General features: G+C 35.8%; 1 pseudogene; it reads left to right on the top strand.

Moving 5' to 3' along the window:
- Positions 1–4301: 4301 nt before the first annotated feature.
- Positions 4302–18852, top strand: LOC145677785 (uncharacterized; annotated as a pseudogene).
- The last annotated feature ends 5589 nt before the right edge of the window (positions 18853–24441 follow it).

Genomic DNA, 24441 nt, shown 5'->3' with positions numbered 1-24441 from the left:
CTACCAAACTCAATCTAATCATGTATGATTAAACAGAAACGCAAATACTTATTTTTAAAAAATCAGAAGAGAGATAACGACCGAAAATTCTGGTTTCGTAAATCATTAGTTTCTCGTGCGCAAGTATCCGAAATATGTAACTAATCAACAAGTACAATATTCAAAATTTAATTCATCGAGATCAGAACAACATGTGTCATATCACTATACATTATACGCCGTCACACCCTGAAAGTGTTACTGCATGTTCACATTCGAACGCGTAACTTATCTAAACTACATACACACATGCTCAGGACAAAGGAAAGAAAACACTCGGTATTTCTTCAACATAGTCATCACTTCATCTGTATACTTGCCTAATAATTTCATTCGCGAAACTATTTAGTTTTATGCAAGTTCGAAGTATCACCTTTCGATCTATCAATGTATCCAACTATAAACACTGAACAAGCTGTCGAGATCGCGAGTCAACGGTTAACCATTCTTGTCACAACGCATACATCGACAAAAGCACACACACATATGTATCTAATTATGTGCCAAAAATACAAAAAGGGCTAACACTAAATTAATTCATGGTGTCTTTATTTCGACGCTAAAAAAATTACATATATAAGAGAACAAAAATGAATCAACTCTTCAACTAAACCAAAAAATATTCATGTACTTCAGAGGATACATCCCCACGACACCTTCTAATATACCAAAGCCAATAATCACTCAGTGATTTGATATGCAAAATTCGAAACCGGTTAAGTTTATACATACTTGAACACTCATGCTTTCAATTTTTCATGGGAATAATAATTTTGAGTTTAACTTCTTTTTGAACAGCAAGGCTATAAAATAGGAAGATAGAGGAATAAAATTGCATAGGTCATTTATAATACAGTTGCTGACACACTATGAGTGGCTGAACACACGATTTGACATAGTCTTTACGTCCAGAAAGTTGATGTCTCCATCACGGACAATGAAAAAATTTTAGCTGGGTAACAGACACTCGCAGTAACGTTTTTTTGCCAAGAAAAAACCAAACAAAACAAAACAAAACGCTCTGCTGTGTAAAGAACGTGCTATGACTTCGTTCTACCTTTTCCATGAATCTAACATTAAATAGCCACAGGTAAACCATGGTCACTAAAAATACAAGAAAAAATGATTACTAATAAATATAAATAGAAATGTATTTTGAAACAAAAGAAAGTGTACACATACATAATCGAACCAGACTTTACCTAGCCTATCCTCATCGTTGGTCACTAACCTAATATAAGAAGATGCAAAAAAGCAATTAATATGTGAAAAAAAATAGAAGGAAAAATAGTTTGCCTGCCGTGACTTGAAGCCACATCCTTTTTATTACGGACACAAACGCTTTAACCATCAACCCTCCCAATCAATCTTGCGAATATTGATAAGTTCTTTGCATTTACAGTGCAAAAAGTCGAACTTGGAACCAGCTAAGTCAGTCAGAGTCAGTCAATTAGTTTGAAAAAGTTTGTGCAGGCTAGAAAAACCCTTGCAACAATTGAGAATATTACGGATATTAGAAATAAGATAAAGCATAAGGTAAGCATAAGGCAACTACTTCTATTTATATATTTCACCTATTCTAAAATATGACCTCTCATTTTCGATGCTCCGAGAAATTAACGTGGAAGTGTTTTATTTTAAATGATGTTATAGGTACTCGATGAGTAAGATAGCTGGTGAGTTGTTGTTTACTAGAATTCAGTAAGACAACAATGCCGTAGGTGTAACTCATGAAAAAATTGCCAGTTATTCTATTTATAGCATTTTTTGAATTGGACTGTCAATGGTGAATATTCTGCTTCTAACAATACAGGGTACAACTTAAAACCACGCCATTCTTATAAGACGATTGAAATGAGTTAATATTTTCTAGAATCCAAAAGAATGTAATTATAATACATGAACTAGATATGAGTCACAAACTGTTTCCTGCATTTTTCGTATTTGAGACGTGTTCCGAAACTGATCACTATAAATTTAAAATGAATATACTTTCAAAGGTTGTTTCTTTCATATTATATCAGAGAAATAAACTATATGACCTATCTTTAGAATTATGCACGTAATATTGCCAGACACGACCTCTCCTGCAACCCATTTCTCCAAATTGCATGCGTTAATTCACATGTGAGAAAATTCCCAGTACCTCTGAGTCAGAGAGAGCAGACAGACCGACGTCTACTACTAGCGGTATTTCGGGATGTATTCATGGTACGCCATATGTATTTCTACAGAATTTCTACATTACTATACAAACAGGATCGTAGTCATCTTTTGTAAATTAGCACTTTGCTACTTTGTTGTACAAATAGAACTGGAACTTTAAAAAAACAAATTATTAATTAGTTATATAAAGTACAAGTCGACGATTTTCAATTTTTTTACTTCCAATTTATTTAAACACTAAAAATAAATGATAATAAATGAAATTAAATTAAACATTTGGTTCTATAATTTGGAAAATAGAGTATAGAAAAGAAAACAAATTCTCTTCCGGGAATTTATGTGCCAAGGGAAAACTCGGAATATTCCCCTTTTTTATTTTCCTTCCCGCTGTGCATATTCTACTTGCCCATCACTAGGTAAGTCACTTTCATAACACGCGAATGCAATGTTATGAGCTTTCACTCGTATGATCATGCATATGAAAATTTAATGACCTTTTGTTAGTGAAAGATTTTCCACATTGAACGCATTTATAAGCCTCTCACATGTATGGATAAGCATAGTGATGGGTAAATTCCCGGGAAGATATTTCTCGGGAATATTCCCTGGGAATATTCCCGGGAATATTCCCAAAATGGGAATTTATCCGGGAATTTTTGTACAATCAGAAAGAAAATTGCATTCTATTACTATATTATGATTTCAAAGTTGAATTAATTTTTATATCACAGCATATTATTACTGTTGTCTACAGAGGATTCTTTAAAATATATATTCTGAACGGTACTATGTTACTTTATTAACAGTTTATTATATTTAGAGAGTACCCATAAATGGATATTTATTCACAATATGTTCTATCAATTAAATATGTGTGAAAAAATTATATAGTAACAATTTAAATTTATATGTAAGTGGATTTGCTCAATTTGACTCTATTACTGATATTATTAACACATTAAATGTATAAATGTTATAAACCAATTAGGTTGGGTAAATGCTAGAAGATACATGTCTCACCAATTTATCAACATTTGCGCATACATATTTATATTCACAAAATTTGCAAGATACTTACTTATCTTAATATTTTAGCACGTAACATTGCCATACACGACCTTTCGTTCTACCTATTTCTCGAAATTCCATACGTTAATTCATATGCAAAAGAAGTCCGAGTAGGTACCTCTTCAGAAATTCGAGTCAGAGAGAGGAGACAGACCGACGTCTAGTACTAATGGTGGTTCAGGGTTTATTAATAGTACTTCATCTCTATTTCTACATAATTCTAAATTGCTTTACAAAATGGTTCCTTTCCATCATTTGTAAATTAGTACTTTGCTAATTTTGGCTGTTCTTCAGCATTGGGGGCCAGCTTTTGCACCTACTTTTTTGCGATATTCTATTCCGATGCGGTTATTTTATGGTTTCATACGTTAAATTACGTTACCAACATTAAATTCAGACATCATTGCAGAGCGAGTGTTATCGAATGAAGGCATGGCACGTTGTTTTCTATCTTCGTTAGCAACAATTGACTTTCTTTTCTCACATAAATCACTTCCACTTACCTTTCCGTTTTGTATAAATCCCCTACTCCCCTAAAAAAATGTGTTCGATACTTTCTTGACTATTTGGACATCACTATCAACTCATTTCTTCCGTAAATCATCCTATTTTTTGCTAGTTTTGGCCCCCCCAATACTAAACAATTACCCTACTTTTTAGTGCGAATGAAAATGGAACTTTAAAAATCATATTATTAGTTATATAAAGTACCATCAAATAATTTTAAATCTTTTAGCTTCCAAATTCTTTAAAACCTAGAAGTAAATCATAATATATTAAAATAAATTAATTAGCCATATGGTTCTTATAATTTGGAAGATAAAGTAAATTAATGGAAATAAATTCCTTCCCGGGAATTTATAGGCCAGGGAAAAAAACCGAGAATATTCCCATTTTTAAATTCCTTCCCACCGGGAATATTCCCAGGGCCCATCACTATGTAGGGAGTTCTTAAGTTGACATAACCACAGCAACAGGACATGACGTCACTTAATGTCATCACTACCCTGGAGCACTTAATGCGCAGTGTATCCATAAGCAAGGCAGCTCTGTTGACAGTATTACTGCTGAGATAATATGCCAAGGTGGATTATAATTTAAGACATACCTGGAAATGGTTCGTGTACTGGTGGACAATAAAAAACGCATTATGTTGTTACAGCGGTTGTGTGAGTTGCGTTTTACATTCAGCAAACGAACAAGATTATACACAAACAATGCACTGAATAATGCGTAAATAATGGCAGCTTGTCGTATCAAAGGCGGGAAGAATGCCGGGATTTTTTTAAAAATCTCATTTCGTGCTACGCACTAATACATGTATGAAGATTGAAATTTCAGGTTTCCTCAGTTATGTTCTATTTTATAAGTGTAGTGACATTCATGATATATCAATTTCTTTTAGCACTAATTGAACTCTTGTAGGTTTAGTAAGTGTTCTGGAGTGGCAGAAACGGGATTAAGAATACGTGGACGTTTTTAAAATTACAATTTACAGGTAAAAGGTGTTAATCCAGAACAAAAGACAAACGTTTAGGGAATTTATTTATGAAGGCGCAGCATATGTAAGTCATCTGTGAACATAGATACAGCAATAAGATGTTGTTTAGTTCTATGAAACTCCCCATAAGGGCGTTATTCCAGGGCTGCAAACTAATGTACAAGGGACTTGAAATATGACTATTTCGCTGCCTGAACCTACCCTAACCTAACCCGAACTACTGCTACTCTACTACTACTAGTATACTATTATTACTACTACTACTCAACTACTACCATTACTGACTTACTATACTACTGCTACTAGCCTATTATTATACTATCATTGCTACTACCAGGGCCGAAACCAGCTACAAAGGTTTGGGAGGACCGTGAAAATATTACGGGGGGCCAAGTCTTTAAAATTATCTTATAAAATTGTGTTTTTTGTATTAATAATAAATTTTTTTTTATTGAAGTCTGGAGGGGCCACAAAAAGTTTAGAGGACCTGGCCCCCTTCTGGTTGCGGGCCTGGCTACTACTAACTACTACTCTACTACTACTGCCTTACTACTACTATACTGTCATTAATACTATTACTACTACTAAGTGTGCACCCATAAATTTAAAAAATTATATATAATTTTTGAACAATTATCTCTTGTAGCGCGCCTGAATTTTACCTGTTGCTGGTGGATCACTGGCATGCGCCAACACATGTACAGTCAAGAAGGAGTGATGACACTATTTTCATCGAGAAATGTGGGTTTCAAACTACTATGAATTTGTCCACGTATTATTGATCTGAACTGCGGAAACTGCTCTATCCCAATTTAAGGATGCACATTAACACTGATGTAATAAAGTAATAATACAGCCTATATGTAAGCTACACGAGGTTTACGTTTACGCACCCACTGGCTCAACTTTTGAAGTACTTCGTTTTATTAGCTTATCGACGTCGACCATACCCTAGACGCCGCATGGACAAAGTCGCACATAGTACGAACTATTCGCAAAATCAAAGTAGGCGAATCACTTATCGGCAATTTTTGCATTTATTACTGCCTTAAAATGGGGAGGTCCTTAAGTGACATGAATTCCCGCCTATATCTGTGTACGTTGTGGATTACACGCACAACATTTAATGGATTTATCAAGAAATACTGAACCCACAGGTTTAGCACCCACATAACTGCATTACTTATGAACAAGGGCGTCCATCAAGGGGAGCAAGGTGGGGCGCTCTTCCCCTAAGAGGAAATTGTACTTGGGAATACTGAAAACCCAATAGAATTTTTACATTACTTACAGCAAAATTTGAAACTATATTTGAAACGTCGCTTATACTTGCCCCCCCCCTTGGAAACCACAACATGGGTGCCCCTGCTTATGAAGGAAAATCCGTTCTCCGGACAGCGGTATATTGTACAAATATACAAAACCCTCTTGCTTACTACAGAAATCAGTATGGAGCATATGCTACATACGCACTGCCCTTAGATGTTACATCATGCCATTGCAGGATGTCTGACATCTAAAAGTTTTCCGTATATCACCTGTGTTACATTCTACACCTATATTCTATTCTACTGTGGACATTCTGCGTCGGTTTCTATGTGAGATCCTGACCGCCTATATTGTTTCATACGGAACGTACGTATAGATTTAACACTTATACGGAAAGTAAGTATTATAAAACATGTGTTTTCAGTTAAACGTTTGCTGTACGTTAAGTCCAAAAACTACAGGAATTACGCATGCAACCTACCGTTTTGATTACGCTACCTACAATTTTTTTCCTCAGTATGTGCTTTGAAAACTAGCCATATGTCGGATTACTGTGAAAAAGCATTTTTTGTTTAAAATCGTTGCTGTTTTCTTAAATGTTTTTGAGGTTAATCTACCTAAAGCTAAACATACCACTAACTAAAGAGTTTCAGACAGTATTGCTGAGCATGAGTAGTCGCTAATGCTCTCGCCTTTGGTCCTGGGCTCGATTTCCGGCAGGGTCACTCGGTCGAAAAGGTGTAACAGCTTTTTCAGGCTAGCTATCCTAAATGAGGTTTTTTCTGGGATTTCCTCATTCACACCAGGTAAATGCCGGGATGGTATCTAATTTACAGGTCTCAGGCCGCTTCTTTCCTTATCCGTTCCTTATATCCCTTCCCCGTACCGTCATTGTGTGCTCGCCGAAGATATCATCCCTCCAACCTGACGTGCTTAAGGCCATAGATGCCGGTAATGGCCATGACTTGTATCAATAAATAACTAAATAAATATTGACGAGCGAGCGCTAGCAAGCGAAGTCGGGTTAGAACGCCGCAATGCACGTTGTATTCGTCCATTATAATTAATAGCAAATAGTAACTGCAAAATTTTCCATTCAGCACATGGCATTTCCAGTCTACTCAGTTCACAAATTACTCACATATCAATATCAATTATCTTTCCACAACATGAACTCATTCCGCCTATAAACATTATGTTTTTACGTAGTTTTGGTCCCCGGTAATCCTACAGAACCCGAGAAATATATTACATACTTCTTTCGTAAGTTTTGCAAATTCAAACTCATAAAATAGGACAGCACCATCGTGTTCTATATACAGTAAACGTTATATATTTTTTTAAAAAATTACTAGTACAGTCCTCTTTTACACGCAATCATTCATTTTAATCATAAATTACTGTTATTATGTTTATGTATTCTACACCTGCATCCATTTATCCAGCGGTGTAACTTACATTGTTTTCTTGGGAGGGGGTAAGCATTAATATGCGTATTTGATGCTCCTAGAAAAAAGTTGTTTCTCTAATTCTTGGGCTCCCTCTTTCCATCTTTCGCTTACTCTTTATGGGCCCGGGTCGTTAGTTATAACTTTGATCAAGTTCCATAAATGACAAATGAATTAAGTGGGCAATATTGACAAATATTAAAGCCATACGAATAAACATTACTTCTAGGGCCCCTAATAGAAACTTTTTTATTGAAATGGGCCCATAACTCATTTTTGTTTTATTTACCTTTTATGTGTTGTTTTGTTTATGTAATATAGTGGACATATTCGATGCTTCATTTATAATTTCATGTTCGTATCGTATACGGAATAAGAAAATGTCTTAAAATGGGTTCCCTCGAATGGCGGGGAGCTTCCTTGGGGAAGCATTTGCCCTCTCCCTCCTCAAGTTACGGCCCTGTCACTTATCACACACTAGGCTAGTAGCCAGCCCAAAAATCTAGGGGAAGCCCGGTAGAAGTTTGGGAGGGAGTCCCGATCAAAATGTATTATAGTTAATCATCATATTATAGCTCAGTGTACAAATTTTCGACTTGATAAAAGCACCAGACCAATTAGTGGGAGAAGGGCCGACCTCTGGTTTTATCTGGAATTCGCTTTAAAACCTGATTTCTGTCCAAAGCAAAAATGCCTGTAGCTCCAAATCCGGCCTGAAGGTTTTGAGCAGAATTTTCTTCTATTTTCATTAAAGTACTATTCATAAGGGAAGGAAAGAAGTCTTTGGTCAGATAACCGCGATGTTTTTTCTTCCACGCAGAAAGAATCCCACGCCAAGTTCTCTTGAGAGGTCCAAAAAACGCAACGTCTAAAATGGTTGGCACAAATGCGTACTGTTCGGAATCAGCAACACAAATTATATTCCCTCTTTGGGAAGCTCTTGAATCACAAGATCGGAGAGATGGCAGGAGACATTATCACCTATCAGTACTTTTCTAAGGGTGGAGTTTTGCCTTTTGAAGTACGGGAGTGCAGTAGTCATAAACCAGTCTTCAAACACATGCTGATCGAACCAACCAGATTTTGTTCGATTATAACGTGTTCCTGTTGGTCCATTTTGACACCATGATTCCCAAAGATGATCGGCTTTGTAGCATACATACGGCGGTAGTAGTGTGCCATCGGCAGTACCAGCAAGCATCACAGATTTAGATGCCTTTGATGAATTTACAATTTGTTCAGGATGTTTTCCTCCCCGCTTGGTTATAATTTTGGATTTACCAGGATCGTCAACAAAGTTCGTTTCGTCAAAGTTAACAATATTTTAAGGTGGAACATCTTTCAAAGTTTCTTGTAAGTTGGTAAAGTATGCACTAATTGTTTCCACACTAACTCCTGCCCTGGCACGAGTAATGTTTTGGCTTAATCTCTGTGTTACAACAGCCGAGTGCCGACGAAGAAAAAAAATTGTCCACTCCAATCCAGTCAGTTTATTGTTGAATCTTCTTTCTCTTCTTTCTGATCGGTCAAGATATCCTTTAACTATCAAACGTACATCCATTTTAGTGAATTTAAACCCCCATTCTGCTGCGTGAACATTACCATTTACTAATTTGTATTCTTCGTCAACGGTTAGAACAGGTTGACCTCCTGGGGTTCCTGAGTATGTACCTCTTAGTCGGCGGTGTAACGCATCCTTATTAACACTAAACTTGCTCGAAACAGTCTTTAGTGATTGGCAGGGATGTTTTTCCGAATACTCTGCTGTTTCTTGTAGTTGCGATAGGACCTACTTCCCGCCTTTTTCTTACATACTCTTGGCATGTCTCAGTCACCACAGCAACACACCTTTCGTCAGAAAACGCCCTGTACAAGGCAAAATATGACCAACAGAAACGAAAAAGTGTTAAGAAGCTTCCACAACTTGTAATAGTAAAACACAAGTCGATTAGATATTCAACCATAATATTTGAAGTATGCACACATGGAAGTTGAAACGCCGTCAGAAAATGCTTACGTTTATACTCTAAGCTTAAGCTTCCCGCCACTTATTCATGCACATGATCTTTACACGACACACACGTACAAGTCTACTAGATCTCCAAGAACAAAATAGCGTTCACTGCGCACGAAAAATGTTTACAGTGTAGCAAACTCCGAATACAGAAAATACGCAACTGTCTCAGTCTCAATTAACCCCATCTGACGGTACTATGACACTTTTCTCTAATTATGCCAAACATTAAAAGTTAGAACAAAATTTTGAAATTTTAGAAAATATCGAATCTGCACATTAGCTGGGACCCAACCAGGCGTCGCACTGGTTTCATCACTTTAATTTTATAACGAAAGTAGTGATGTCCCTAGGGGATGAATTATATTTTAACTTTCAACTCTTCTTAACTTATAATATCGCTTTCTCTGAAGTCAATTAACTTCAGGTATCATTAGTCACATTGAATGCACATTGACTTTTCATAGTAGACGGCATATATATATATATATCGAACGACGAACAAATCAACGAACAACTTTATAAAATTCAAGGTTATTGTCAATTACTTTCAATATTATACTAAATTGTGTTTAATTTACAGTATTTTTACAGCGACCTAATCTTACATTACAAATTTCCCATATTTTCTTATTATACAATCACAACGTTAGATGAAAAAATCACTATCTGAAGAGCACATTTTTTAATTACCCAAAATTTTAATTTTATGATTTATTGTAGTTATTACTAGTACTTCTCTAATTATGTTCGTAATTATGTCTAGTTACCTAACATGTCTCTAAATGCTTGATTGTATGGGAACAGCTAAATGTTAATTTAAACATAAAGAAGAATGAATAAAAACTCAAAACAAGATTTGATAATAAAATTTTATTATGAAGTATGGTTCCCAAAACTGGAAACACCTGAAAAGAAAAAAAAAATACAAAACTTAAACTTCCTAACAGGAATTCGATACTGGAAGTCCGCATCCAAAACGGGATAGCCATACTTTTCAAAAGTAGTGTGGTATTATTACAATTTCAAAGTCCGAAATAGCGTTCTAAATCAATTGCATGTTTAAATTTTCCAATGCTGTACTTCCTCTCCTTTCAACATTCATCTTTCATCTCCAAAAGCTGTAAGGAAACCATAAAACATGACATTTAAGTGAACGTACCTGATTGTAGAGCGATATTGATGGTTTTCTGGGCTCGTGCGTCAGTGGCGGTGGGCACACACTTTGATTATGAAAAGTAACCTTCGAAATTTGGGAGAATAATCAAATAAATAAACAATAATCCTTTTTTATTCTCTAAAAGTTTAAAAGGTCAAATTCGGTATTTCTGACTTCTCATCTTTTCCGGGGCTCATTCCGAGTTTGGTTGAAGTTCACGGGCTAAGAATTTGGGCTAAGATTTTAATTTTCCATCTGTGCCTGTTACTCTTGTAAGCTGTAATTTAGCACGTTTACGTGTACTTTTCCAGTTAGTTTGATTAATTTCCGTAATTTTTCACCTTTATACATCGCATTTACTAAATTTCCACGTAATGACACGCCTTCTTTTACAACAATTGAATTTACACTGCATTGCGATGCGTGTCATAAATTTCTTTTTATGTTTGCGCTTATTGTTACTATATTTTGCCATGTAGTTTACTATACAATGTTTGTACGTGATTTCGCTTGAGCTTTTTAGTATTCTTCGAGGTCGTTGTATACTTCTTCCGCATGTTTGACTCGAAATAACCTCGCCTACAGCTCGACTTTAATTTCCATGTAGTTCGTCTTTGACCGAGTTTAATTTGTTCCGAATTACGCTTACCAAAGCACTTTCCTTTTATTCCCAACTTATTTCCTACTGCACGCCTAATTCGTGGTTGTGCGCGCTGAGAATACGCTGTACGTGGAGGTCGACGAACATTGTTATCGTTACGAGCAATCAACTGGTCTACATTTTGAGTAGCACTACACTTAAATTTTCGCTCTTAAAATTTCGCAATAGTGAAGTACTAGATTGAAAATTCAAACATTTCGGCAACTGAAATCTATAAATGTTGCATCTGATGTACTGATATTATGATCACGATTGCTCATTTTAACTCTGCTGATTATGCTCCTCGAAATCGAGTTTACGTTAATAATGTATTACGAAAACTCAACTGGGTATCATTTGCCATCTTATTTTTCTTCTTAAACTTAGTGTTACATTTGGGTTCTATAACGGAAATATACTTTTTGGAAGTGTGGTTTTTTGGAAGTGTTTCTTTTACGCTTGTTTACGGTAAACATTTCCGACCGATATATTATGTAGGAGACGTTCACTACGTAAAACACAATTCGCTTGGGCGGTCTACACTCTAAACTGTGAGTTTGAAGTCGTTTCCTTCTACAATACTCAAGGCTGATAGAGTTGGAATGGATTTACAGCACTAAAATACAACTTACGTTAGATATACACGGTTACAAAGACAAATTTGAATTTGTGAAATCGCGCAAAACCATTTGGCTGCGACACGAAAGCAACAACACTGTAACTTCGTTATCACACAAAATCATCAATTAAACTCTCAAGCCTTCCCTGGCTTCTTCAAGAGGGCGGATACGCGCAACCTGAACGCTACCGCTTATCATGTGTGAAACATCGGTATCCCTTGCCGGCAAAACAATTACATTAGAAACAATTGTCTACAGGTACACGTAACGATTCTTCCTTTTTCGCTATCTCTACACTGCATATTTCCTTTTCCTGATTGTAATCGACTTTTCGGTTTATTTGGCACATATCTTTCACAACGTGGGCCGGCTTGAATTCAAGAGTATTTACGGTTTCTTTTCCGCCTTGCACTTCTTTGCACTGTTGTATTTTGTTGCTATGCCTACACTCAAACTATGCCGTTCGCATGTATTCATAGAACACAGTGAGACCTTTCTTTCATTCCGCTACACTATTTTTAAACTCAGCAGTAACTGAATCAACATGATTGCCCGCATTAACTAATTCAGAGCGTACCTCAGTTAAGGAGTTCTTGGCTACTTTGATATTATTACGTAAACTGTCTGCTTTGGCATTCAATTTGCTCTTTTCTACGCTCCCAAATCGCTTCTGTTATAGACTTTTGGAGTTCACCTACTTACTGATTCATCTATTTTTTGCCCTAGACGTCCAATATTCATTACCATTTTTGAGCAATGGTTTCTAATTGTTTCTCTAATTCCTGTGTCGACATTGCTGGAAATTGTTCTAAAACACTATCCTCCATATTGAAATGAATTACGAGCAACTAATTGATAGTACAAAAATTTAAATAATTCAGTTTAATACGAAAATAAGAAACATGCACTTAAAATATGAGACACTAAAAATTTTGATATTACGATCATTAACAACAAATCCTTCTTTTCACAACTCAGGTTTCACTTTGCGAAGTGCTTCAATAAAAAATTAACACAAATATAAACTAGTACCATATACAAAACATTTTCTATAACTATTCTATCAGGCCCTGTTTCCATTTTGTACTAATACACAATAACACACTGAGCAAGGCCATGTCATAATATGTAAAAAACAGTATGACGTGACAGTTTCAACACAAGAACTGGGTCTTCATCAGAGTTCCACTCCTTCTGGCTGCTGGGAGTTGGTCATCACATATATACTGTTCGGAGATAAACTTTTAATTAGGCTCCGCACCTTCATTAAAGTGTGACACTTGTGCGGCTTTCACTTTCACTTTTTAGCTGGACACATGTTCAATTAAAAGTTTACTTTTTTTCTGCTAGATGCGTTCTGTCCTCTAATTATCCTTATTTTCCTTGTTATTTTGTTTCTCTTTCTTTCTTTTTCCTTTTCATTTCTTCTTCTTTAAGCAGAATCTTCTCCCACCCCTATTTCTCGAGAATCCTGCATTCCAGTTCATCACCTTGCCTCCTACCTTCATAATCACCCTGGCTTCCTTCCATTTTCTCACCAAAGTTCTGTTTTCTACATCTATGACCTCTGCTCCTTCCCACCCTATCCTGTGGTTTGTATCTTTCTGATGCTTGTATATCGCATTGTTGTCCATTTTCAATTTTACATCATACTTGAGCATTTTAATCCTTTTCTGCATTTTTTTTTGTTTCTCCTATGTAATTTTTTTTACACTCCGCGCATTCTACTCTATATATTACTCCCCCTTGATCATTGTTCGCTATTGCTTTCCTCATTGTTCTTCTGACTAGTTCAATTAATCTGCTTCCTCCTTTCCAGTACATCCTAATTCCTGCTTTCCGAAGCATTCTCTATATGTTCTCTGTTTCTTTGCAAGTTATTGTGTTGAAACTGTCACGTGATACTTTTTTTTTACATATTATCACATAGCTTTGCTCAGTGTGTTATTGTGTATTAGTATTAAAACATTTTCTGTTATTCATAAATGCACATGAAGGTGCATAGTGTAAAAATATGTATGTGTGTGTGTATATATTCAATCAGCTGTTTGCTATTCTCTCACATCTACATAAAATTAAAAATTAACATGAAAAATTTTTATGAGCTACATTAATCTCTCTGTCGCTCTCAAGATCAAAACATATTTACTTAACTTATATGAAAAATCTACATTACTTATTTCTTGCTTTTATCTATCCCTCTCCTTTATTTTTGATTAATTGTGTTCGCGCAGGAGCTGATGGAAATTGACTGTCGACACTAGGCTAATCAGATGCAAAACTCAACACGTTATCCGTATAACTAATGGTATTGTAAAGGCAGTTGTAGGAAGATTATTATAATTTAATCCGGAAAACGGTCGCCGTGTGGTTGAAATCGAGTTTTTTGGTAGTTTTTAGATTCTTGTAAATATAATCGTAACCTTCACATTGATTTTCGTCTTTTTCCCAAGATTTGTCACTTGTTTTTTGCGTTTATCTCAGCTTTGCTAGGGAAGTAGAACGTAATATTGAGGTCTCAAATATTCAGTAATAATAATAATAATAATATTGGTAATAAATTCCGTATGAGGACACATTGTATTAAAGCCTGTAAAATCGCCCGTAGCGTAAGCCATAAGTTACAAAATAGTTGGGATTGGAGAAAAGTGTCAGGACCAACAGCACATACCTTCTCGATACGCTCCTACAACTAGCTACATGTTATAACGGAAAGTTTCCCTTCAACGAGCTAAATGTTATAAAGGAAAGTTTCCCTACAACTAGTCAAATGTTATAACAGAAATTTTGAAGGTATATTTCGTGTAGAAAGTAAGGATTCTGAACTCACAAGAGCCGTAAGAAACTTTGTTTTTAAGTGATGGTTATTCCGGCTAAGCTACAGAAGATGTTGAAGGGGTCTCGGGAAACCGGTTCCGTACCTTCATGAGACACCACTACAGCTACTCAAATTTAAACGAAAAATTTCCGCTAACATTTCGTGCAGAATATATTCTACTGTACGTTTTCAGGAAAAAAACCGTAAAAACAGAACTGAATATAATTGAACACTAAAGCTTGTAATAAACTAACTTCTCAAGCTTCCAGATGTAATTATAAAAGCTTTGCTACAAAAATATATACACAGACCATAATTCAGTGAGCTCTGAAATACAAACTAACAAAATGATGTATAAGATTCAGTTTACAGAGCAATTGTTGCTTATTTCGAGAATCGAGATAAAATGAGAAATATTTACAATAGCATTCTTCTCGTCTCGATTCTAATCTCCAAAGCATGACGATAGTGTGAGCTGACCTTGTCCCGTCTCGAATTAAAATGTTTCATCACGATTTGTTTGGTTTGTTTTAGAATTGAGATGAGAAATTCGTCTTTTCATTGGCAACATTACACAAAATCGAAATTTTTTTTGTGCGCCTAATATCACGTTTCTGCTTGTAATGGTACGACCTGAGCGATAATAAGTTTTTAATTTTTAAATATTCTTCGAGATAATTGTTATTATTACTAGTATTATTCCTGAAAATTTGATAGTACAAGTGTTTAAACAAACGAGTATCAAATATTTGAATGTAATGAAGCGTGTGTTATCGCCGATCTATCTCCATTAAATTCCTAAAGAGCTCCTCCGTTGCTAAGCGGCTACGTACGGCGGGTTCGATTCCCGGCGGGAGCTCGTGTGGTTCGGATTCCACGTTAATCAGTAGGTCCACGTCTCATATAGCCCCGCTGCTGAAAGGTACGCTAAACTAAAATCAACTCAAAATTCCTAAAGTAAAAAAAAAAATGCTTGACTTGTATTCGATCGAAGAACTTCGAGATTACTGGTCAAGCGCCTAGACGACTGAACCGCGATCACTACGCTGCAAATGATTCGTCTTTAGTCTTGTTACTTTAAGTTTTTCTGCCTTAGCTTGGAAAGTTGTATGTAATTTTTTAATTCGTTTCAAAACGCCTTTCGTGTTCCTGTTATGATGAGATAAGTAAATGATCTCCGGTACAGTTTCTATTAATACGTTGAGTTGTTCTTAAACCTTTGGATCGCAAGTTTGTTTTTTCTCCCCACGTAACTACAGATAAGACAGATGTAATTCTCATATTGCATTCGTGTCAAGGCAGCCGACAATACCTGTTCATAGACTTATGAACGCCACGATATAAATGATAGGTCAATTTGATATAGTGAAACAAACTACAGCCACTTATTTTGAGACAATATTGATATGTTGACTTTTCAGTGGTACTCCATTTCATATTTCTACAATATTTAATGTAATAAAACAAATGAAGCGTAACTTTATCATGTAATATAGCGAATGATTACATTTTTTGTTGCTACTTAATCATTATCTCCATTCACATTTCCTTGTTTGTTGAATTGGTTACAGGCGCGATAACATATTTGCTTTCCACGGAGAAGGGGATACGTTTACTACATTAAATGAAGCCATCTCTCATTCTTATGAGGAATCTGATACTTCGACGCGGTTTGGCAGAGAATTTCATCGATCACGTTTGACAACAAATATGGTGACACAGGAAAGTGAACAGCGTCATACGTACCAAAAGAGTGATGAACGCTTTAGTCGAAGTTCAACTATGTCAAGTGGTGAGTTAGTGCATACAGATGAAAAATCTCACATATGTGGAGTATGTGGAACGGAATTTAGAGTATGTTCAAGTTTGGCTACGCACATGGTAATTCATACAGGAGGAAAACTACACACATGCCAAGAGTGTGGTAAGAAATTTAATCAACGTTCAAATTAGACTAAACACATGTTAATCCACACAGGTGAGAAACCTCACACGTGCCAAGAATGTGCTAAAGCATTTAGTCTACGTTCAACTTTGGCTACACACATGTTAATTCACAAAGGTGAAAAACCACACACTTGCAAACAGTGTAATAAGGCATTTAACCAACGTTCAACTTTGGCTACACACATGTTAATCCACACAGGTGAAAAACCTCATACATGCCAAGAGTGTGGTAAGACATTTAATCAACGTTCAAATTTGACTAAACACATGTTAGTCCACACAGGTGAGAAACCTCACACGTGCCAAGAATGTGCTAAAGCATTTAATCTACGTTCAACTTTGGCTACACACATGTTAATCCACACAGGTGAAAAACCACACACTTGGAAAGAGTGTAATAAGGCATTTAATCGACGTTCAACTTTGGCTACACACATGTTAATCCACACAGGAGAAAAAACTCACACGTGCGAAGAGTGTAGTAAGTCATTTAATCATCGTTCAACTTTGGCTACTCACATGTTAATCCACACAGGGGAAAAACCTTACACGTGCCGAGAGTGTGGTAAGGCATTTAATCGACGTTCACATTTGGCTACACACATGTAAATCCACACAGGTGAAAAAGGTTACACGTGCGAAAAGTGTGGTAAAGCATTTAACCAACGTTCAAGTTTGACTAAACACATGTTAATCCACATAAGAGAAAAGCCTCACACGTGCCTAGAGTGTGGTAAGGCGTTTAAACTACGTTCACATTTGGCTTCACACATGATAACCCACACGGGAGAAAAACCTTACACGTGCGAGGAGTGTGCTAAGGCATTTAAGCGACGTTCAGCATTGGCTACGCACATGTTAATCCACTCAGGAGAAAAAACACACACCTGCCAGGAGTGTGGTAAGGCATTTAACCAACGTTCAACTTTGGCTTTTCACATGTTAATCCACACAGGAGAAAAAACTCACACGTGCCAAGAATGTGGTAGGGCTTTTAATCGACGTTCAAATTTGGCTACACACATTTTAATCCACACACGACAAAAACATTACAGGTGCCAAGAACGTGATAAGGCATTTCAACTTTGAAGTTCGGCTACACACATGTTAGTCCACACAGGAAAAAAGTTTACACATGCTTAGAATGTACTAAAGCATTTAATCGACGTTAAAGTTTGGCTGCACATATGATAATCCACACAGGAGAAAAACCTTAAAGGTGCCAAGATTGTGGTAAGGTATTTAATCAATGTTCATATTTGGCTGCACACATGGTAATCCACAAAGCAGAAAATATCACACATGTTAGGAGTGTGATAACGGTTTTAAATGTCGTTCAAATTTGATTACACACATGTTAATCAACAAAGGAGATAAACCCTACACATTCCAAGAGTGTGGTAAGGCATTTAATCAACGTTCAAGTTTAGCTGCGTAGAGGAGAGAAATGGCACCCATGTCAAGAGTGTGAATGGGCATTTAATAGACGTTCAAGTTTGGCTACACACATGTTAATCCACACAGAAGCAAATACTCTCACATGACAAGAGTGTGGTTGTGGATAAACGTCGTCCGAATTTGATTACACACACGTTAATCCAAAAACGAAAGAAATATCACACATGCCAAGAGTGTGGTTGGCATATAATCTACGTTCAAGGTTGGTTGCACATGTTAATCTACACAGTAAAAAAGAATTACACTTGCCAAGATTGTGGTTAGCCTTTTGCAATTGTAGTCAATTGTCGAATCTACACATTAGCTGGAACCTAATAAGGCGTCGCACTCGGTTCGTCGCTTGAATTTTATAACGAAAGTATTCATGACCCTAGGGGATGAATTATATTTTAACTTTCAAATCTTCCTAACTTATAATATTGCTTTCTCTGAAGTCAATTAACTTGAGGTTAGTCACAGTGAATGCAGACTGACTTTTAAGAGTAGACGGCATACGTTAGATGAAAAAATCACTATCTGAAGAGCACATTTTTTAATTACCCAAAATTTTAATTTTATGATTTATTGTAGTTATTACTAGTACTTCTCTAATTATGTTCGTAATTATGTCTAGTTACCTAACATGTCTCTAAATGCTTGATTGTATGGGAACAGCTAAATGTTAATTTAAACATAAAGAAGAATGAATAAAAACTCAAAACAAGATTTGATAAAATTTTATTATGAATTATTGTTCCCAAAACTAGAAACACCTGAAAAAAAATACAAAACTTAAGCATCATAACAGGAATTCGATACTGAAAGTCCGCATCCAAAACGGGATAGCCATACTTTTCAAAAGTGGTGTAGTATTTTTACAATTTCAAAGTCCGAAATCGCGTTCTAAATCAACTACCTGTTCAAAATTTCCAATGCTGTACTTCCTCACCTTTCAACATTTACCTTCATCTCCAAAAGCTGTAAGGAAACCATAAAACATGAGATCTAAGTGAACGTACCTGATTGTAGAGCGATATTGATGATTTCCTGGACGGGTGCGTCAGTGGCGGTGGGCACACACTTTGATTATGAAAAGTAACTTTCGAAATTTAGGAGAATAATCAAATAAATAAACAATAATCCTTTTTTCATTCTCTAAAAATTTAAAAGGTCAATTCGGTATTTCTTATTTCTCATCTCTTCCGGGGTATATTCCGAGTTCGGGTGAAGATCACGTTTTTCTTGGGCAAAGATTTTAATTTTCCATCTGTGCCGGTTACGCTTGTAAGCTGTAATTTAGCACGTGTACATGTACTTTTCCACCTAGTTTGTGTAATTTGCGGAATTTTTATCCTTTCTACAGCGCATTTACTAAATCTCCAAGTAATGACACACCTTCCTTTCCGACGATTGGATTTACGCTGCATTGGGGTACCTGTCGTAAATTTCTTTTTATGTTTCCGTTTACTGCTATTATATTTTGCCATGTAGTTTACTATACAATGTTCGTACGTGTTTTCGCTTAAACTTTCTAGTACTCTTCGAAGTCGATGTATACTTCTTCCGCATGTTTCTCTCGAAATAACCTCGCCTACAGCTCGACTCTAATTTGCATGTAGTTCGTCTTTGACCGAGTTCAGTTCGTTCCGAATTACGCTTGCGAAAGCACTTTCCTTTTATCCTCAACTTATTTCCTACTGCACGCCTAATGCGTGGTTGTGCGCGCTGAGAATACGCTGTACGTGGAGGTCGATGAACATTGTCATCGTTACGAGCAGTCAACTGGTCTACATTTTGAGTAGCACTACACTTAAATTTTCTCTCTTAAAATTTCGCAATAGTGAAGTACTAGCTTGAAAATTCAAACATTTCGGCAACTGAAAATTAATAAATTTTACATCTGATGTACTGATATTATGATCACGTCTGCTCATTTTAACTCTCCTGATTATGCTCCTCGATATCGATTTTACGTTAATAATGTATTACGAAAACTCAACTGGGTATCATTTGCCATCTTATTATTCTTCTTAACCTTAGTGTTACATTTGGGTTCTATAATGGAAATATATTTTCAACTACGCGTGGTTTCTTGGAGGTGCTACTTTTAGGCTTGTTTACGGTAAAAATTTCCGACCGATATATTATGTACGAGACGTTCACTACGTAAAACATTATTCGCTTGGCCAGTCTACACTTTAAACTGTGAATTTCAAGTAATTTCCTTCTAAAATACTCAAAGCTGATAAAGTTAGAATGGATTTACAGGATTAAAATGCAACTTACGTTAGACATACACGGTTACAAAGACACATTTGAATTTGTGAAATCGCGCAAAATCATTTGGCTGCGACACAAAACCGATAACACTGTAACTTCGTTATCACACAAAATCATCAATTAAACTCTCAAGCCTTCCCTGGCTTTTTCGAGAGGGCGGATACGCGCAACCTGAACGCTACCGCTTATCATGTGTGAAACATCGGTATCCCTTGCCGGCAAAACAATTACATTAAAAAATATTGTCTACAGGTACACGTAACGATTCTTCATTTCTCGCTATCTCTACACTGCATATTTCCTTTTCCTGGTTGTAATCTACTTTCTGGTTTATTTGGCACATATCTTTCACAACGTGAGCCGCCTCGAATTCAAGAGTATTTACGGTTTCTTCTCAGCCTTGCACCTCTTTGCACTGTTGTATTTTGTTGGTTTGCCTACACTCAACCTATGCCGTTCGCATGTATTCACAGAAAACAGTGAGACCTTTCTTTCATTCCGCTACACTATTTTTAAACACAGCAGTAACTGAATCAACATGATTGGCCGCGTTAACTAATTCAGAGCGTACCTCAGTTAAGGAGTTCTTGGCTACTTTGATATTATTACGTAAACTGTCTGCTTTGGCATTCAATTTGCTTTTTTCTACGCTCCCAAATCGCTTCTGTTACAGTCTGTTGGAGTTCACCTACTGATTCATCTATTTTTTGCCCATAGACGTCCAATATTCATTACCATTTTTGAGCAATTGTTTCTAATTGTTTCTCTAATTCCTCTGTCAACATTGATTGAAATTGTTCTAAAACACTAGCCCCCATATTGATATGAATTACGTGCAACTAATTTAAAGTACAAAAATATAAATAACTGAGTTTAATACGAATAAGAAACATGCACTTAAAATATGAGACACTAAGAATTTTGATATTACGATCATTAACAACAAATCCTTCTTTTCACAACTCAGGTTTTACTTGCGAAGTGCTTCAATATAAAATTAACACAAATATAAACTAATACCATATACAAAACATTTTCTATAACTATTCTATCAGGCCTTGTTTCCATTTTGTACTAATACACAATAACACACTGAGCAAGGCCATGTCATAATATGTAAAAAAAACAGTATGACGTGTCAGTTTCAACATAATAACTGTGTCTCCATCAAACTTCCGCTCCTTCTGGCTGCTGGGATTTCGTCATCACTTGTTTATACTGTCCGGAGATCAACTTTTAATTATACCCCGCCCCTTCATTTAAAAGTAACAGTTGTGTGGTTTTCACTTTTTAGCTGCACACATGTTGAATGAAAAGTTTACATTTTTTTCCGCTGGATGCGTTCTGTTCTCTAATAATCCTTATTTTCCTTGTTATTTTGTTTCTCTTTCTTTCATCTTCCTTTTCATTTCTTCTTCTTTAAGCAGAATCTCCCACTGCTTATTTATCGAGAATCCTGCATTCCAGTTCTTCACCTTGCCTCCTGCCTTCATAATCACCCTTGCTTCATTCCACTTTCTCGCGAAGTTCTGTTTTCTACTTCTATGACCTCTGCTCCTTCCCACCCTATCCTGTCATTTGTATCTTTCTGGTGCTTGTATATCGCAATGTTGTCCATTTTCAAACTTACATCATCCTGGTGCTGTTTAATCCTTTTACTGCATTTTTTTGTTTCTCATATGTAAATTTTTTCACACTCCGCGCATCCTACTCTATATATTACTACCCGTTGATCATTGTTCGCTATTGGTTTTCTCATTGCTCTTCTGACTAGTTCAATTATTCTGCTTCGTCCTTTCCAGTACGTCCTAATTCCTGCTTTCCGAAGCATTTTCTATATGTTCTCTGTTTCTTTGCACAGTTATAGTGTTGAAACTGTCACGTGATACTGTTTTTTTTACATATTATCACATAGCTTTGCTCAGTGTGTTATTGTGTATTAGTATTAAAACATTTTCTGTTATTCATAAATGCACATGAAGGTGTATAGTGTAAAAATATGTATGTGTGTGTGTATATATTCAATCAGCTGTTTGCTATTCTCTCACATCTACATAAAATTAAAAATTAACATGAAAAAATTTTATGAGCTACATTAATCTCTCTGTCGCTCTCAGGATCAAAACATATTTACTTAACTTACATGAAAAATCTACATTACTTATTTCTTGCTTTTATCTATCCCTCTGCTTTATTTTTAATTATTTGTGTCCGCGCAGGAGCTGATGGAAATTGACTGTCGACACTAAGCTAATCAGATTCAAAACTGAACACGTTATCTGTATAAACAGTTGTAGGAAGGTCTCAAATATTCAGTAATAATAATAATAAGAATAATATAGGTAACAAATTCCGTATGAGGACACATTGTATTAAAGCCTGTAAAATCGCCCGTAGCGTAGGCCATAAGTTACAAAATAGTCGGGATTGGAGAGAAGTGTCAGGACCAACAGCACATACCTTCTAGATACGTTCCTACAACTAGCTACATGTTATAACGGAAAGTTTCCCTACAGCGAGCTAAATGTTATAAAGGAAAGTTTCCGTACAACTAGTCAAATGTTATAACGGAAATTTTGAAGGTATATTTCGTGTACAAAGTAAGGATTCTGAACTCACAAGAGCCGTAAGAAACTTTGTTTTTAAGTAATGCTTATGCCGGCTAAGCTACAGAAGATGTCGAAGGAGTATCGGGAAAGGGGGTCCGTACCTTCATGAGACACCTTTACAGGTACTCAAATTTAAATGAAAGATTTCCGCTAATATTTTGTGTAGAATTTATTCTACTGTACGTTTTCAAGAAAAGAACCGTAAAAAAAAAAGACCTGAATATAATTGAACACTAAAGCTTTTAATAAACTACCTTCCGAAATTTCCAGGTGTAATTATAAAAGCTTTGCTATAAAAATATATAAACAGACCATAATTCAGTGAGCTCTGAAATACAAACTAACAAAATAATGTATAAGATTCAGTCTACAGAGCAATTGTTGCTTAAAGAGTGGCATACACTATTTCGGGAATCGAAATAAGATGAAAAATATTTACAATAGCTTTCGTCTCGCGTCGATTCTCATCTCCAAAGCCTGACGATAGTGTAAGTTAACCTTGTCCCGTCTCGAATTAAAATGTTTCATCAAGATTTTGTTTGGTTTGTTTTAGAATCGAGATGAGAAATTAGTCTTTTCATTAACAACATTACACAAAACCGTAATATATATATATATTTTTTTTTCCTAATACCACGTTTTTGCTTGTAATGGTACGACCTGAGCGATAATAAGTTTTTAATTTTTAAATATTCTTTGAGATAATTACTATTACTAGTATTATTCCTGAAACTTTGATAGTTCAAGTGTTTAAAGAAACGAGTATTCAAATATTTTAATGTAATGAAGCGTGTGTTATCGCCGATCTATCTCCATAAAAATTCCTAAAGTAAAAAAAAAAATGCTTGAAGTATATTCGATCGAAGAACCTTGAATTTACTGGTCAAGCGCCTAGACCACTGAACCGCGATCACTACGCTGTAAATGATTCGTCTTTAGTCTTGTTACTTTAAGTTTCTCTGCCTTAGCTTGGAAAGTTGTATGTAATTTTTTAATTCGTTTCAAAACGCCTTTCGTGTTCCTCTTATGATGATATAAATAAATGATCTTCGGTACAGTATCTATTAATACGTTGAGTTGTTCTTAAACCTTTAGATCGCAAGTTTGTTTTTCCTCCACATGATAGACGTATGACCGCCACGATATAAATGTTAGGTCAGTTTGATATAGTGAAACAAACTACAGCCACTTATTTTGAGACATTATTAATATGTTGACTTTTCAGTGGTACTCCATTTCATATTTCTACAATATTTAATGTAATAAAACAAATGAAGCGTAACTTTATCATGTAATATAGCGAATGATTACATTTTTTGTTGCTACATAATCATTATCTCCATTCACATTTCCCTGTTTGTTGAATTTGTTACAGACGCGATAACATATTTGCTCTCCACGGAGAAGGGGATACGTTTACTACAAT

Source organism: Thermobia domestica, unplaced genomic scaffold, assembly GCF_964235325.1.
Source record: "Thermobia domestica unplaced genomic scaffold, izTheDome1.hap1.1 HAP1_SCAFFOLD_1389, whole genome shotgun sequence".
Taxonomy (NCBI): Eukaryota; Metazoa; Arthropoda; class Insecta; order Zygentoma; family Lepismatidae; genus Thermobia; species Thermobia domestica.
The sequence above is the reverse complement of the archived record's forward strand: the minus strand, read 5'-3'. Positions and strand labels throughout refer to the sequence as shown.